The sequence below is a fragment of the Rhinopithecus roxellana genome, chromosome 13, assembly GCF_007565055.1.
Source record: "Rhinopithecus roxellana isolate Shanxi Qingling chromosome 13, ASM756505v1, whole genome shotgun sequence".
Lineage (NCBI taxonomy): Eukaryota > Metazoa > Chordata > Mammalia > Primates > Cercopithecidae > Rhinopithecus > Rhinopithecus roxellana.
This window is the reverse complement of record NC_044561.1, coordinates 81,518,684-81,537,472: the sequence shown is the minus strand read 5'-3', so window position 1 is coordinate 81,537,472 and position 18,789 is coordinate 81,518,684. Positions and strand designations below refer to the sequence as shown.

At 45.0% G+C, this 18,789-nt stretch overlaps 1 long non-coding RNA gene across 1 annotated transcript in view; it reads right to left on the bottom strand.

Moving 5' to 3' along the window:
- LOC104666940 overlaps positions 1-18,239 on the bottom strand; it is a 93,106-nt gene extending 74,867 nt beyond the window's left edge. Inside the window, exon 1 of the long non-coding RNA XR_748619.2 lies at positions 17,979-18,239. This is a non-coding gene — a long non-coding RNA (uncharacterized LOC104666940). The remainder of the gene's footprint in view (positions 1-17,978) is intronic.
- Between the last annotated feature and the right edge of the window lie 550 nt (positions 18,240-18,789).

The window sequence follows — 18,789 nt, the reverse complement described above, 5'->3', positions numbered from 1 at the left end:
CGTTGTCTCCTTTGTCCCCTTTAATTGTTTATTTGCTCTACGTGTGCGGCTGCTGTGATTTTCCAGTATTTCAGATGCAGGTCCTCTCGTGCAGGGGCTTAGCACTGGGTCATAAAACCATCTCCACCTCAGGAGTTTCACCTTGGAAACAGCTTCTATTCCTAGGCGTAAAAGGAATGCTCCCTGGAAATAGTTTTTTTTTTTTTTTTTTTTTTAAACTTAAAAACACCTTATCTTCTTTTTTTAAAATTATTATTTTTTTAACACAGGAAACCTCTTCACATCTTTTGAAATTCAGACTTCCAATTCTGCTTTCATGACCTGAATGGTGAGTATAATGCAATTCAGGTTATTCCCAGCTGGAAATACTAAACAACACTTTTTTTTTTTTTTTTCTGTGCTCCAGTGACTGCTTCAGAAAGGGACACTTAGAAGGTCGTTCGTTATTAATGAGATACAGTTGACACCCTGGCTTGGGCAGCCGTTTCTCAGTGTGTGCTCCTGTCTGGGGCAGCTCTGGCTTGGGAGTAGAAATGACTCAAGACAATCCACCAGTGGTGGGAGAACCCAGACCTCCTTGCACTGTCAAGAGCCAGCTGCAGATGCCTCTGTGGGGGCATGTGCAGTTGAAGCAAAGGATCAAGAAGTCCTAGGAATGATGACAGTGAAGGTCATGGTCAGAGCATTGCTGCCTCTGAGCTCCAAGCCACTCTGTGGTTTCTGAGCAGAATCTGCTTGTGGTTATCAGGAATAATGTGATAATCTCTTGGCTGTCCAAAGTCACCCACACAAAATTTCTGAGACTAGAGATGAGAAAAACAGATGGAACGGGATGGCCAATGTCCCATTCCAGAGAAAACAAAATGTATCCATAGGTAGAGTGTTTTATGCAAGATCATTATGAATGGTGAGAGGACTTCCCCTCAAATTACCAGGCCATCACCCAACTTTACCTCTCATTACATCAAAACCTGACATTTTTCAAAAGTATATCCAATAGCATCTGATAGCTTTACACATGTTAGGCTTCCATAAAAGTTATAAATATCTGCTTTATTTTATATTGGTGTATCAGTAGGGTTGTATGTCAATAAGGCTAATAAAATAAAAAATTAAATGGCAAGGTCAAAAAAGGATGATGACTATTCCAGCAGTGATAGCCAATACAATCGTTGAAATTGAACATTAAAATGTGGGGGAAGCATGATGGAGTATACAGTTATGCATCTGAAGAGGAAGCAGGCCAGTTCTTTAAGAAAGACAATTTGAATCTAAAAAAGTTCTCCTTGATGAACACATTTTATTGGTGTCCTCCATACTGATTTGATGATAAAGTTAAAGCTAGAAAACTGTGCTTCATATGACATGAATAAACTCAGCTTCAAACTTCACTTTTTTTTTTCTTTTGAGATGGAGTCTCACTCTGTTGCCCAGGCTGGAGTGCAATGGCATGATGTTGGCTCACTGCAACCTCTGTCTCCCAGGTTCAGGTGATTCTCCTGCCTCAGCCTCCCGAGCAGCTGGGATTATAGACGCACGCCACCATGCTCGGCTAATTTTTGTATTTTTAGTAGAAATGGGGTTTCACCATGTTGGCGAGGCTGGTCTCAAATTCCTGACCTCAAGTGATCCGTCTGGCTCGGCCCCTTAAAGTGCTGAGATTACAGGTGTGAGCCACCACACCTGGCCTCATCTGTGTATTTTAAGTAAGCAGGAATTGTAGCTCTCTAAATTGTAGGTGAACAGGAGGTTAGCATTTAGGAAAAGAAACAGAGCAATGAACTCTGGCCTGTCTTTAGAGAGCTATTTGAGTTCAGCTGTGTTTGGGAACGAAACACTAAAAGCCTTAAGGACAATTTTAAGTGGACTACATAGTGTTTTATTTTCCTGTGTTCCACAAAAGGGGGATTGGAAGTTACAATAATGAAACTCTTGTTACTACCATTTCCCAGGCTTCTGTTGGTGGAAGGAGACTAGGTGCTGAGGATAGGTTTGGCAATGTTTTCCACGAAAAAACTAAGAAGGCCAACTCTCACCAGACCCCTAGCATCTTGTCATATTCATGTGATGGCCCAACTTACCGAACTCTCAAAATGAGGGACACTTGGCAACCAAACTCTGCTCCTCTGTTGATGTGACTGTGTTCAGATCATTCAACATATGCCTCTTGGAAAACCTACACTCAAGGCCCAACGGAAGAAGGTAGGATCTGCTTCCTGACCTTGAATGGCTTCTGATATAATAAGCACGGGCAAGAATTGTATTGGAATATAGCTTGTACATTTGCTGGATTGTGTTGAAGCCAATCTCAGACGCCTATTCACAGAAAATCTTTCAGTATGTCTCGCTAACAGATGAGGATTTTAAAAAAACAGACATACAACACTGCTATGCACCTCAACAATTAACAATAATTTAAAAATATTTTCTAACATTTTGTCAGTGTTCACATTTCTGTGGTTGATGAATAAATGAGTTTTTGCAGTTGATTTGTTTGAATCAGAATTCAAACAAGGTCAGCCGTCTCCACTGGTTGTTCTATATCTTAGGTCTCTTTTATTTCTTCTAATTTTACTTTTATGTGTTACATGCCCTTCTGTTTTCCACTGCCATTTATTTACAGAATATTTTAGGCCATTGTTCCGTAAAATTTCCCACATTTCAGATTTGGCTAATTGCATCCTCATGAGGTCATTTAATAAGAACTTTTATCTTATGATTCCTGTAAGCTGGTGATTAGATTCAAAGTTTTTATCCGATTCAGTTTTACTCCATGGGCCTGGGGCTTCCTACTGTACCATACAGAGACACATAAGGTCTGGTTGTTTCTCTCTTTGTGATATTAAGATTAATAATTGGAGACCAGGAATGGTGTCTCACACCTGTAATATCATTGATTCTGGAGGTTGAGGCAGGAGGATCACTTAAGTCCAGGAGTTCAAAGGTGCAGTGAGCTATGGTCGTGCCACTGAACACTGCACTCCTCCAGCCTGGATAACAGAGTGACACCTTGTCTCCAAAAAGAAAAAATAAGAAAAAGAAGAAGATTGATCATTTGGTTCAGATGTTGACAGCCTTATTGATAAACAGGATTTCATTAGTAAAACACTTGAAGACAATTTTTTAACTCTAAAGTGTTCCGGGTATAGCTAATAAACTAATATCAAAAATAGAAACCTCATAGAGGGAAGCAAGGCAAGACGAAGCTAGAAATATGCACAATAACACTTTAAAAACACATATAACAGGCCATGCGCTAAGTGCTTTGTATACATATACTTAGAACAGTGTCTGGTGCATTACAAGACTAAATAATATTATTGCCATTGTTAGTTTGAACCACTTTACTAACTCCCTAAGTCAGCCTGGTAATCCAGAGGAAGTGAAGATTCCTCCCTAGGCAGAATGACCTGGTTGCTCAAAAGTGAGAAATGGGAATTTCTCTCTTTTCTGTTTTTGGTAACATTGAGCCTGGACCATTTGTGGAATGTTTGGCCATAGGTGTGGCAGAGTAGGGATGGAGGAGTACTGAAAGTTGTAGGTTGGAGAATAACATTGTCAAAGACATTTTAGAATGAAGAACTGGTCAATTACTGAACATAGAAGGAACGGCATAGAATGGCAGGATCAGAGGACAAGAGAGCAGGTTCAGAGCTTTGGCAATGGTCAAGCTCAGACCTACAATTCTATGGGTTGTTCCTCTACTAGGTGGCCTGAAGAAAGACAGATCCATACCTCACACCACACACTTAGGTTAATCCCAGGTGGTTAAATGTGGAAAATGATGCCATGAAAGTACTAGACAGAAGCATGGAATAATTTTTTATATCATGGAGGAAGGAAAGCTTTTCTAGTTGTAACACAAAATCCAGAATCCATTAAAAAGAAAAGACTGCTCTGACTCCTAAAAGTCAAGAACTTGTACATCAAAAAAACCACCATAAGCAAAATCAAAAGACAATTGAGAAACTGAGAAAAATATTTTCATATTATATGACAGATAAGTGCAAATCTTTCTAATATTTGAAGATTTCCAAGAATCTGAGAAAAAGGCCAACAACCCAATATGAAAATAAACAAAAACATTTCACAAAACCACTACAAAAGGCCTTAAACATGTGAAAAGATGTTCAATCTTATTCTTAAGAGGAGAAATGCAGATGTAATTGTAATAACTGTAATGATATGTAATAATAACTTACCATCCATCCCTATTAGATTGGCTGAAAAAAGTGACTGTTGGGGGCAGAAGATGGTACAACCCTTGGAGAGGACATTTGGGAATAGTTATCAAAATTACAAATGCATATATTATTTTCACAGAAATCCTACTTCTGGAATTTATCCCACAGATGCATACCTGTGTGCCCACAAAATAGCAAAGAACTAGACACAATTCAAAGGCCGAAAACGCTTTGGTACCTCAGTCAGTGGAACACCACACAGCTATTAACAGAGACTGTGAGGCTTTCCATATGCTGTTATGGAAAAATCACTGGAGTCAGTGAATACAGACAAGTGCAGAAAGAGTACCTGGAGTGCTGCCTTTTGGGTAAGAAGGGGAGAGAAAAGACCATGTACTCTTATTTGCATGTATTTGCATAAAAGGAAACAAAAGAAACAGACTAAAAACTGACCTCAGGGAGGACAGGGCAGGGTGTGAGTAAGAAGACTTCTCAAGGTAGACCTTTATCTATCGTGTGGGCCCTAAGATCATGCGAATATCTTACATATTTACAAAAAATAAAATTTAAAAACGGTTGAACACAGTGGCTGTAATCCCAGCACTTTGGGAAGCTGAGGTGGGTGGATCACCTGAGGTCAGGAGTTCAAGACCAGCCTGGCCAAAATGGCGAAACCCTGTTTCTACTAAAAATACAAAAATTAAACGATAGTGGTGGTGGGTGCCTGTAATCCCAACTACTCAAGGGGCTGAGGCTGGAGAATCACTTGAACCCAAGAGGCAGAGTTTGCAGTGAACTGACATCATGCCACTGCACTGCAGGCTGGGCAACAGAGCGAGACTCTGTCTCAACAGAAAAAAAAAATTAAAACATGAATGGTCCTGGGTCTGAAAGGTATACAGCTTGTTTAGGAAGGAGAAGGCTTGTGTACTAGTATGTGTAACAGGAAGCCCCAGCAACAAGGTGCACCCCGCAAAAAGCACTCACTGGGGAACAGTGGCCCATGATCTTGATGGGGCAATTTAAAAAATGTATTGTGGAAGGGGAAGCACTTGAGCTGGATCTTGGTTTCAACAGGTGCTGATTGAGGAGAAGCTGACAGGCAGTGAATAGTAGGAGGAAAAGCTCACAGGAGCAATGTCTTGGTGAGTGTGGGCAGCAGCTGAGAGCACTATGGGCCTGCTGGGAGCAGAGGGCACTGGAGGACAAAAATGGCCCTTGGGGTCAGCCCTGGGGGGGCCCTACCTGTCCAGATGTGAGCCTGAACTTTACTCTGCAGGTGGTGGGGTGCCATTAAAGGGTTTTGAGTCCCCTTGAATCCATCAGAGCTGCAGCTCTATTAATCTGTTCATGCATTTCCTGTGTGCCTAAGACAGTGGGCACAGCTCCAGGTGCTGGGCACTGAGCTGAGCACCACTCAGCACCCAGCCAGGAGCTGGCGATCTCCTGGGGAGACAGGTTTATCAAAAATGACTAGGGGCCATGTGCTGAGGAAGGCACTAGAAATCTGAACCAACTAACAGGAAACAGGTTCAATTCATTCATTTTAGGGGAAGATGGAGGCCTAGGGGAGCCTCCAGAGAAGTTGGGATGCTTAAATAAAAAGTGGAAAGCCTTATCTGGTGGATGGTTAGTGTTGTAGAGATTCAGGAGGAGAGAATGGTTAGTGTTGTAGAGATTCGGGAGGAGAGAATGGTTAGTGTTGTAGAGATTCAGGAGGAGAGAATGGTTAGTGTTGTAGAGATTCGGGAGGAGAGAATTGTTAGTGTTGTAGAGATTTGGGAGAAGAGAAGATGCTGGAGTCAGGAATCCAATCAGCAAAGCAGGTGAATCAAGGCATTTAGGAGAGGTTGCCTGGAGCTAGAATGAAGGGGGTTCCAACTGTAGGAAAAGTACCAGTGAAATAGGACAAGCAGGGCCCCAAAGGCCTGTGTCATGGGGCAGGAGTGCAGCTGGTGGCTGGAAATGAGAATCAGTGCTCTGGGAACAGGTGGCAGCTGGGGAGGGGGCTGTGATGTTGGAATTCCTGCGAGCATGGCTTGAAGCAGTGGATGCAGCAGAGGTCCTCCAGAGAGGAAAAAGTAAAACTAAAGAGATTGAGAATAGTTACATTTTAGGGTGCAGGGGCTGAAAGGAGTCATGAGTGAAGGAAGAGAAAAAAATCACAAGATTTGGGCGATCTTGGGGGAGATTAGAGCCTCGACAGCAGGAAGGCAGAAGGGATGGAGGGCAAGGCATGATGCAAAGACCACTTCAGAGAAGGCTGGAACACGTTCTGATACAGCCAGCGGCAATGGAAGACCGCAGCAAGAGAGGCTGGCTGAGCCAGAGGTGAGGAGAGTGAGGAAACAGTACCGTCCTTTCCATGGAGCTTGAAAGTGAGAGAAGACAGGAGGGTAGGCCAGGGGTCCATGGGAAGCAGGGTCACGGTCCCACAGCAGGCTGAAGATGGGGTTCCCTGAACTGCAGGGCTGACCCTACAGTCACATAAGAAGCCTGAAGACTCGGCCCAGCCCTTGGCTTTGGGGAACCCCCAGTTACTAGCAGCTGGGCAGAGACCTAGAAGACGGACAATGGCGGAGAAGTTGGTGTCTGAAAGTCAAGTTAAAGGAAGCAAACAGAGGTGATTCTGCCCAGAGTCCTCCCCTACTGAAGCCCACGGTGGCCCTTGACTGGGCTCCTTGACTCCTGCCTTTGCTTCCCTCTGCGGTCTGGCCCCTTCAGGCCATCCTCTGAGGGCTGCTTTGATTTCCAGGGGTTGCTTCCAAGACTGAGTGCTTTAGGATGGGAGTACAGAGAGGAAGAACATTGTGAAAGTGCAACTCAACTCAGAAGAGATTTTAAAAATGAGACTTTGCTGCTTTCCAGGGAGGAATATCTAGGATGCCAGCAGGCTACGGCTTGCAGAAATTCTGCCTTAGTGAATAGCTAAGATCGTCTCACCGTTAGCCAAGCAAGGACGCCTGTCTGAGCATCTTTCCTCTCTTGGCATTCTGAACTCACAGCTCATCTGGTTTTCTCTTGATTTCTCAGTACTGTCATGGTTAGTCTTGAAAACCATGATAACAATTATGTATTATATGAAAATTGTCATCTATTATAGCTATATAATATTATTATAATAACAATCATTTATTGAGCACTTGCTATGTAGCTGACATTGTACCAAACACTGTATCTTTTTTAAAAAATTGTTTTATTACACTTTATGTTCTAGGGTACATGTGCACAACGTGCAGGTTTGTTACATATGCATACATGTGCCATGTTGGTGTGCTGCACACATTAACTCATCATTTACATTAGGTATATCTCGTAATGGTATCCCTCCCCCCTCCCCCCACCCCATGACAGGCCCTGGTGTGTGATGTTCCCCATGCTATGTCCAAGTGTTCTTATCGTTCAGTTCCCACCTATGAGTGAGAACATGCGGCCAAACACCTTATCTTTTTCATTTCATTTAATGGTTGGCCATCCTCACAAAATGGGTTCTGTTGTGACTTCATTTTCCAGATGGAAAAACAGATGTTCGGATTTTAGATGACTTGCCTGGGTCACAGGATGCAAGTGAGTCAGGAAGCCTCTTCAGGCTGAAGTCAATGTTCCACTTGGGCCTCTTCCCTCAGAGGACGCCCCCCTCAATTCAGTAACTGCACTTTAACCTGCCTTTTGGGCTCACGAGTACTCAACCTTAACCCTCTTTCCCGCTCTCTGCGCTACCACATCCCACACTGCCCAGCTCCTTTCCTGAACCAAACTGTCTCAAGCCTGCTTTCCTGTGACTTTACCTCTGCCACCACTTTTGCTTTCCCAGGGAGACGTTTCCTGTCCTTCCTTTGGCCTCTGGACTTCCGCCTGTCAAAATCCACCCATTCGTCAAGGTCCGTCTGAGATGCCAATTCCTTCCTGAAATGCCCCGTGTTCTTTGGCGGCCCATGGCCTCCTCAGTCTCAGAACTGTGTGTTTACCTTGGGTTCCCTCTACTTACAGTGGGGTTCAAACTATTTTGCCACAGCACCCCCTCCTGGTTCCCAGAGGCAAATGCCCTGCAACTCCGGAAAGGGACCTCAGCCTGGGTTCTAGACAACCAGGGCGGCATTTTTTAATGTTTTCTATTCTGTCCTTCAAATGGACAAAAATTTCGATCTTGTGCCATGAAGAGTCTACACTTGTTTTCATATCAAAATAATGTTATTTTCCAAAATCATTAGGTGAGGTTGAGATTTCAGGAAGACGTGCTTTCCCGTGGCAGACGCTCCCTCCATCCCACTGCCAAGTACTAACAGGAGAGGCACATCCAAGTTTAGGAAGCAGGTGAGCAGAACACAAAGTCCTCAAAGGCAGAAACTGCCTCTTGCCCTGCCTCACCAGCGGATGTCGACTGTAGAAAGAATGAACTTTATATTTGCTCAAATGGATTATATGTTAACACCACCTCCTAAAAGGTCTGAAAATCATTTATTTCTCAGTAGATGTAGGTTTTCCTTGTGATCAAAATGACTTGATTAATTTGCTCAATGAAGCTATTTTTTAGAGCTGGTATGAGCCCACCAACATAGTTTATGTTCCCAAGTTCTAATTTGTGGGGTCCCTAGAAGGTTCTGTTGCTTTTCCATTTCAGAAATCTCTATGTGCTAGAAACAGAGCCAGACCACATTCTTAAATTGCTGCATTTGTCCCAGAGCCCTCCCACCTCCATATTCGTTGCCTTTCTCTTGCCTCTGAGATTCTAAGAGACCCGATGGTAATCTAACTCTGATGTGGCCCGGCTGCAGCTCAGCCTGCCCCCTCCTTGCTCTTGGAGCACTACAGGCTAAATCATTTCCTTTTGGCAAGAACTCCCACCTTCTCAGAATAATTCCTTCTGCCAGGGCAGGAAGGCTGTGAGCTGGCTGGAGCCACCCTGGCTTCTATCTCTCTGTGATTAGGTATCAATGATTTTATCTCCATGCCTTCATCTTTGCAGCAAGGAAACTGTCATAACAAACCCACATGGTTGGCATGGCATGGGTTGGGTTTCCCGGCAGGCAGCTGGTGTACTGGGAAGAGTTCTCAGGATTGATACCTGTGAGGGATGAGGGGCAGGGCTGACCAGGAGAGAAGTCTGACCATGACGCAGTAGCAAAGCAGTCTCAAGCTGATCTTCCATGGAGCTCTGGTGCTGGGATGGTCCTCAGACTTGTCCTCCATTGAAGCTTTTGTACTCCACAGTGAGTGGTCCCCAGGAAGGGGGGTGTTTGCTTGGGTTTTATGGTTCTCTTTAGCGTAGGGCAATGGGAAGGAGGCTCTGCTGTGAGCCACCAGCCTTGAGGGAATGAGTGTCTCAGTGCTGGTGGGGGGATCTGGGCAGCTGGGCAGTGTTTCCTACAATACACAGCTGCCCAGCCTCACGGTGAACAGAAGCCATGAGCTCCCTACAGCACTCTACTGCATTAATAAAGATGAATAACTAGGAGCCTGCTTATCCCAAGAGTACAACATTTTCATAATAGAAGATGTCACTTCACTAAAATCTTAGACATCAGGCACTTCAGGGAATGGGGAAAAGTTATAGATGGGGGGCAACCCAAGAGAGGTGTGAATTTTTTGAAAAATGGTAACTTGGGATAAATGGAAGAGTCAAGTCTCACTATTCCTTAGTCAGGAACCCTTGTCACAAGCAGGGGCCTGCTCAGAGAGCCAGTCCCTGAACCCCAAGCCCAGGCTTGATTTGTGAGGGACTGGGCCCATTCCCTGAGGGAGCTCCTGGTGAAAGAACATGTTCAGAAGGCAAACAAGGAAGGGGAAAAACCACACTCAGGACAAAAAAAGCATAAAAGTAAACACAGAAGTAAAATATCTTCTTCTTTCTGACAAAGGAAGAGCTTGATGTTACAGTGGATTTAACCAGAATGAGCCGGTGATTCCTGTATAGTGCAGGGCCCAGCATTTCAAGAGGACTGGACCTCAGGAAGAACCATAGTTCTCCCGTGTTACAGGAAAATACCGGGCCAGCTGTGGATTGCCGTCTTCCTCGGCTTTCTGAAACTGGAGAGCGTATAGCTGTCACTCACCACCTCCATCACTCATCTTCTATTGGCAACAGACGCTGCTGACCCTGTCTTCCTAGTGAGTGTCACTTCAGGGTCTTGAAACCAGCCCTGTGAAGTGCTTCTGAACCAGGGAAGAACGTGGCAAGCAAATGGAAACTCAGAAAAATAGGGCTGTTTTCTTCTCGAGACTAAATTTAAGATGGCTTGGTTTATACATATTTCTATTGGCAAATCATCCACAGCATGTTTAACAGATGTCCTATAAAAGAGACATAAAGGCCGGGAGCTGTGGCTGATGCCTGTAATCGCAGCACTTTATGAGGCCAAGGTGGGCGGATCACCTGAGGTCGGGAGTTTGAGACCAGCCTGACCAACATAGAGAAACCCCGTCTCTATTAAAAATACAAAACTAGCCGGGCGTGGTGGCACATGTCTGTAATCCCAGCTACTCGGGAGATTGAGGCAGGAGAATCACTTGAACCTGGGAGGTGGAGGTTGTGATGAGCTGAGATCATGCCATTGCACTCTAGCCTGGGCAACAAGAGAGAAACTTCGTCAGAAAAAAAAAGATACAAATTAAACTGTATTAGTTTTTTAACAGTATAGAAAAATAAGTAGGGCATAGTGGCTTATGCCTGTAATTCCAGCACTTTGAGAGGCGGAGACAGGAGGATTTCTTGAGGCTAGGAGTTCAAGACCAGCCTGGGCAGCATAGTGAGACAAAAAATTTAAAAAATTAGCCAGATGTGGTGGCGTGCACCTGTAGTCCCAGTTACTCAGGAGGCTGAAGTGGGAGGATGGCTTGATCCCAGGAGGTCGAGGCTGTAGTGAGCTGTGTTTGTGCCACTGCACTTCATCCTGCCTGACAGAGCAAGACCTTGTCTCAAAAAAAGTATGGAAAAATAGTATAATGAGAATAATGGCCAGTGATTCAGCACCTCCTGTCATCAAGTGTTTTCTGTGGTTAGATCATTTGGCCCTGGCCATGACCCTATCCTATAGATGAGAACACTGAGGTCCATGAGATCCATGAGATTAAGCCTCAGGAGGCGGAATGCAGAACGTGGATTTCAGCCTGAGGACTTTTGAGCTAAAAAATGCCTAGACTTGTCGATATTGTGCTTTTCTGTAGCCAGGTGATTTTCTGAGTTTGAGGTGCATATGCATTTTTTGACCTACAAATACTGAGCCTTAAAGACAATGTGTAGACCCTCTGTGTGCTTACTCGACAATGAAATAGACACACACACACACACGCACGCGCGCGCACGCATGCAGAGGCACTCGCCATGGGTAGTAGCTCTAATTGTGTCTGATCACAGATTTCTTCAACCTTCCTAGCAGCCTAAATACTAGAACTGCAAAGAGAAGCTCTGAAGGCACAATGAGAACAGAGGGTCGTTAATTAAATCCTCACTCCCTCTGTAATGAAGGGCAGGTGAGTACAGCCTAAAATGGCAGAACCCCAAGCCTGAGTCGTAACAAAATGCCATCAAACCCTGCCTAAAGCTATTCGTCCAAATTAAAGTTCTTCTGAATGCCAAGCCCCAGCCAATTCCACAGCTCCTCTTCCACAGTTACTTACACCCCAGTTTAAAGAGAAAGTAAGACGAAAGTGCCTGATTCACTCTGCCCAAATCAGTTGGCTGACATCACAGACATGAACACATGTCCCGCACATGAAATGACCAGCCCCTTGCAAAACGAAGTGGATTATATTTTGGATAACAAAATTGCATAACAGAGATCAAACCACACAGAATTTGGGCTCAGCCAGAGGTGTTATTATGTAAAATGAAATGGACAGTACTGTTATAGGGTACCCATTACAGGGGAGCAAAGCTCTTGCCTTGTTGGCCTGTCAAAAAGCGATATTCCAAATGTAGAGCATTTCCCAGTCTGACGGATGTTAATTCAATTATCTACTTTGCCAACGTTGAAATGCCTAGGAACCTTGTCAAAACTTATTTTCTCAGCATACCCATTCATAAAATCTACAGTCCTGCACCCTCGTTCAGCATCTGTTACTGCATTTCCAGTAACCTTATAGCCCTTAAGCTTCTGAGTATTGCAGAGAAATACCAAATATTAAATGTCATTTTAAGGACATTTTGGTTTCTGTTGTTGCTATTATTAATTTTCATGTACCTTTAAACTATTTTAGCATCTCATATAACATACAGTTAATTTTACTAAAGTAGATGAATGTAAAGAATATTTTACAAGATACTTTAAAAAAAACTGATGAGGTTTCTAAAATATGCATTTCAAGATCTTCTCAAGAGGTGTCCATGTAAGATTTTAAAAGATAAACAAGACCCAAAGCCCCTCAAGAATTTGTGTATTTGCTCTTTTAGTCTTAATAGTGACCTAGTAACAACATTTTATAGCGAAAAAGAATCTGAAAAACCATTGCTTCCAATGCTGTACTTTTACGTACCTTTTGAGGATGTAAAGGTCCTACAGTGATGCAGTTACTTCCAGATTTTTTTGGAACTTGTTTAAAAAATGAAATGCGGTTTGTATTTTAGAATAAGCTTACAAAACAATAAAAGTCAAATCAACTAAAGCAGTTTAGATTTTAACATTTATTACCAAGGTGAGGCTAGTGAGAATAAAAAGGAGCTTTCTTTTATATGATTTCTGAGACTTGGAAGAGGATAAGTGAAGTGTTCTATCAGGACCACAAGTCCGGGTCTGGATAAGAGCAATGCTTAGATCTGCAATACAGTAGTCCCTAGCCAGTGTGCAAGAGTCACCCCCGTTTTAAGCTGCATGGCAATGAAATAATGTTAGCAATCCCACTAGTCATAAAGATACAAACTACACTGGGCCCTTCAGAAGATTCTGTATTTCTCAGATGGTATCAGAAGCTCGAGAGTTATGATTGCCCTGTGACTTTACATATCTAGAGAACTGTGCTATTTAAGTGTTATTTAACAGTGCTAAGAGTCGAGTTCAACTCCCACCTCCTCAGACAATGAAATCATTCCGATTCTCCCATTGCGTAGCATTTACGATTCATTGCCACGTCTCCCAAAGTTGATCTGTCAGCCCGAGTGGCTAGGTCAGTCACTGACTCTCTGCTGCTCCCCACCTCCTCCAGCTTACTGTACAGTGAAGCTGTACAGACGCTTACACCTAAACAGGAGGCTGGGGTCACCTGTGTGAGGGCAGGAAGACAAAGGAATCTTTAAAGACGACAAACCTCAGGCAGCCAACCCAGCCTGGGAAGGCAGTGTTCTCCCTTTTCAGCTGTTTCCAGGAGAAGTCAAAGTGATATAGTGTGAAAATGCCCCGGAAGGCTGTTTTAGACATGGATTTAAATAAGTTTTTGTGAGCCACTGTAAGGTGTTCCCAGAGGTGAGACCAGTGAGCCGCCAGCCTTTCCTCTGGCATCCAGGAAAACACTTGTGAAGCAAGAAGTATCATGTTACACCAGCCCTTCTCTTCCCAGTTTCTCCTAAAGCAAAGATTCTCAAACTTTAATGCGCATTAGAATCATCTGGGCAGCTCTTAAAAATCCCAGTGTCCAGGCCACAGCCCAGAAAAATTCAACCAGAATCTCTGGGGATGGGGCCCAGGCATCAGGACCTTCTAAGTCTCCCTCTGGTGAGTTAAATATGCAGCACCAGTTGAGATTCAGTGCTTCTTAAAGAACCCTTTACGAAAGCAGGACTGGTTAAGTGGTGTCTATTCAACGGCACAGAACAGAACATCAACTCTAGATGGCTGTTCAGTTGGCTTATTGCAGGACTGGGGAGAAACACTCACCCACGGTGGTGATGCGGGTCTTTTCCTGCATGCAATCTACAGACCCTGTCTAATATTTTCCATGCCAGGCAATGAGATCACAAACTCCAAAACACTAAATCAAAACCGGAGGCATTACGGGTCTTCAATAAAACTTCATAGCCCGTACACAAGGGGGAGGGAGAAGAAAATTAAAACCATCACCAAGCTGCGGACATATTATATGTGTGTGTGGGTATTTTTTTTGGTGTGTGTGTGTATGTATGTATGTATATGTAGCAAGCACGGGGATGTCATAGCAATTAGAGACAAACATATATAGAACAATAATTAGTTAAAAGTGATTGGCTAGGCAGACAGTAAAAAGTTACTCACAAGTAAAAATTATCCATTTGTGCCTTAAAGAAAGCTCATCATAAACGACACTTGATTTCTAACAAGGAAAATGATTTATGCCATGGTGGGTAGAAATAACAGTGACATACATGTGAGAAATTAAATGAATGTGAAGGAGAACCTACTTTCATGAGAATATTCAATTATAGAGGACTTCAAGACTTCTGAGTTTACACAACCCTGTAACAAAGCCTTTATTCCAAAATAGCAGTGTTTCTAAATAGTATGCTGGATATAAAACATAAAAGCCTTAGCATCTAATTCTAATCATAATTTTAATAATGGAAGAAGTGGATACTGAAGATGGGGGCAGTACTTTGGCTTTAACACCTGCAGGTGTTAGTGTTCCTTTGTGCAAACCTTCTACCTATCTCATTTTCAGGGCTTGAATTATGTTTTTGTGTGGGTGTGTGCTGAAGATTGGAGAGGACTGGTCTTATTTAATAAGAAACTAGACAAATCCAGGCAAACAAGGACTGGCTTGATGTTGTCTTTAATCAAGACAAAGGGCTCCACATGGGTCCTTCAGCTTCCTTGCCCATTACTCAGGTTCTATACCATGTAGGAACAGAATTTCCAAAGCATGACCCTTGCATTCAAGGGCAACACAATTCAAACTGGTTCCAATTAGGCTGGGCCAGTGTAGATGTCTCACACGTGTCAATAATTGCAGCTGAGCTAGTCAGATCTGCAGGGGTATCCTCTAGACAGCAGGAGACCCTCCTTACTGCTGCCTTTGCGAGTAATCCTGCAGGCATTTACACCACCTCCCTCTCAGCTCCCTTCACAAATGCTATTTCTATCCTTTGTACCCCTGTGGCTACTCTTAGATCTCCCCTTTTCCAAATACCCGGGAGATGTGACACATGGACATTTCAAGTTTCCCAAATAATTTCCATTTTATTAGTGACATTTAGACTTGATACTGTCACTTAAACATTTTTGAGCGCTCACGGCAAAGGTGGAATTTTGACCCATGTCTGGAAATTTCTGCAGGCATTCATGTTGATGAAATGAAATTAAATAAGATCTAATTGCATGGTAGAAGTCATTTTATATAAGAGGAAATTGAGGCTTATTTGACATGCTCATTACCAGGGAAAGAGAGAGACATAATAGCAATCTGCAGAACTCGATTTGGGGCTAGTGAGGATATACACACAAGAATGGCAAGAATGCCAGATCCTCCTGAAGGCTCTAGAAACCGTTTCTTCCTACAAAGGGCACCAACTCTCTGTAGTTTATTTTTATCAGCCAAATTCCACGTTTAAAATGTTTCTACTCCAAAATAAATGTTATTAATGTAGTAGATCCCTGCACTGCAGGGTAGAAAGTATCTTAGATCTTTGTTGCCAATACTCAATTTCCCCCTATTTATTTCTAGTGCAAGTTTCACAGCAAATCAGTTTTCTAATTTGCTTTTTTCTTACATCTCTGAACAGAATTGGGGAGCACTCGTCTTTCAGCGTTTTGTTAATCACATTGAAAATGTTCACCTATTCTTGTTCATTCATTTCATTTTAGGAAAACGAAAAAAGTTTTCCTGGCTTCTCTCGCCATACATTTCCAAGGACATTACTCGTTCGTAGTGGCCAGTGTCAGAGGAAACGATGCTCCATCCACCACTGCCGACCCGACTCATTTTAGATAATAAGCGTTTCCAGGGTAGCGAACATCATGCACACCTAGGCAAAGAACCAACTTTAGGACCGCCTTGATCAGCTGCAGGCCAAATGAAAATAAGCCGCGGGAATGGGTCTGCGAAGCCAAGGACGTTATTTCTCGCTCTTGGGGGCTCTGTTTCATTGCCAGCTTGTAGGGTCCTCAACACCTTCCATTTGGGGTCTGGAGAGTCTGTGTGTCCCAGTCAGGAGAGGCAGGCTCTGTGCAAAACGCACTCCCCACCTCGTCCTTGAGGATCCACAACGTAGGGAGGACGCACTGACCTCGCGCTCCGAGGCAGCGCTCACAGGCGCCAATTCAGAATCCAGTCTTCCTCTCCCTTCCTCGCCCCCCTTCTTCCATCGCCGCAGTCACTCCCCGCGGAGTTTCGTTGCTTTGTCGCACAAGCCAACTTTTGGTTTGTTAGCTGTTCGCGTTTCCCGAGGGTTTGCAGCTCCCTGAGCTGCCTCAGCTTTTCTTCCCATAGTTTCTTTGCAGCTAGCAGCTCCTCATTTCTCTTTTCGTCAATTTTCTTCTTCTTATTTTTAAGTATGGTGTGGCGGATCTTTTTTGCAAAACTGAGGGCATGTGTACGTGTGGAGCTTGGTACATGATGCATAAAGTGCGTTTGTAGCCTGAGCTGCTTTTTTTTTTCTCTTCAAAAGTAAATTTAAGAAGAAAATTAAGAGACTCAATTTGACTTTGATTTTGAACCACGGGACTCAGGGCTCAGTGCTCTTAAAAACACAGTAAAAGCGCAGGTCCTAAGCAAAGCCAGGACTCATGCAGGAGGGAAAGCAGGCCTATTAAGGCCTGAGGCTAGGGCATCGTGAGGAAGACCCCGGATCCCGGCCCTGCGGCCCCTGCAGGCTGCTGCTGGTGGGTACCAGCGTTCGTTGTTAGGCCCAAGCCTGGCCGGGGCCCTCGGAGAGTGCCACCTGTGTTTTCTGTTCTCTGCTACTTCCCACAAGAACCGAAATGCGCACCTGTATGCCCAAGTTGGACTTAAATCAGCTTTTTAAGGTTTCTCCTGGAGACCTTGAAATGCATGGACCCCGGGAACATCCCGGCCTGTTACTTGTTTTAACTCCCACCAAAAATCAAAGCGAGGTAGGAGACCTGAAGTGGGGGCGACTGTAGCTCCAAGAGCAGCCCTGTCACCGAACCCCTGGGTGGTTAGCAGTCTGAAGTTTCAGGTGCTGAGTTCACGGCTCAGGTGGCGTGCAGCAAGGGAGTACTCACCAGCAACCCCCCTTGCTGCCAACCCCAGTTCCCAGAAGGACAGACACCCCTTCGCGCCTCCTTTTTGACTCCCGATTTTGGCACAGAGTTTGCCTCTCTTTCTTTCCCTGCCTTGGGAAAAACTGGGCGAGGGCCCGAGGCCGCTGGGGTACCCTCACATCCATCCTCTGCCCTGGTAGGAGTCCAGCCCCAGGAGGAAGAGTTTTGCCCCAGGTTTCTGAGTGCGCCCTCAGCTAACAGGCTCCCGCGACCCTGGAAGCGGCACTTTGTTGCACTCCGCGCCCAGAACAAGTTGAAATACGGTGCCAAACCCAGCCAAGTAAAAACGCAGAATCCGCGAGCTCTTTACCTCTGTGCGCTCAGCGCTGACTAGTAGTAGCTGTCCCCGGGCCATGGAGAGGGCTAAGCTGCCTCCTTGGGAGGTGGGAGAGACGTTTCTTTTCCTTCTGCAATCTCATCTTAGGGCCACTTTTCCCCAAGCCTAGCCTGCCGCTCTGGAACCCGCGATGCCCAGCCGGGGGACGACAGGGGGCGACAAACTGTAAGGTTTTCTCTATGCCCGATCGTGCAGAAGGCTGCAGCGAGGACTGTGTGGTCCCGATCGCGCACAGCTGGCTGCGGGAAAGGGGCCGGGATTGAGACAAGGGTCCGCGGACTCTGCTACCCCAGAGAACCACCCCCTCTCATTGTGCACAATCCCCAGACTCACTCTTCTACAGTCGCCCCCAGCCAAGGGCTGCCTTCACGGGGACGGGGGCGGAGTTTTGTCCCGGACTGCGACTCCTCGCCAGTTTTCCAAGCTCGGCAGCAGAGGTGGGGTGGACGTTCCCCTGAAAGGGTAGTTGGGCTAACCAGCTCTCACGGTGTCACAACCGGCTTTATTTCCTTGTCTTTGAGTGTGCCTATTGACTCCTCACCTACTGGGGGGAAGAAGCGGCGTTAGCTGCTTTTCCGGATCACGAGTATGCACGGGACTGAGGCAGGGATGTGGCGTTCCTTTATCTCAGAGACTCCAAGGTCTGGAAATCAACCTTTCTTGGTATCTCGCGCCCGACGAAGGTCTAGATCAGAGGCTAGCAGATTCCGCAATGGAGAGCACTGGGCAGCGTGCGTCCCCACTCCCCGCACTCCCGGAGTCCCGGGCAAACTGTGCATGCTTAATCCTCTCTTCGCTGCCTTCCCGTAACTCCTGGCTTTGGCGTGCCCACTTTAATCCAAACCATTCCCTTTCCCCGTTCCTTACTCCAAACCTACCTACGCTGTCATGGACAGGCCTGATGTTCTACATAGGTTCCTCTGCTCCCACTCTCGCATCTTCCTGCCAGTGCGCTGACCCTCAAACCTCCTCCAGGTCTCCAGGACCTCCCGGAGACAGAGACTGTACTGTGTTCACGCCGCTGGAGAGGAAGAGTTCACTTCTTTTAAACCTGATTTTTCTTTTTCCGTAAGTAATTCTTGCCTGTGGCCCCACCGCGTGCTCTCTCTAGAGAGCCTGAGTCAGTCTCTCTTAACAGATACAT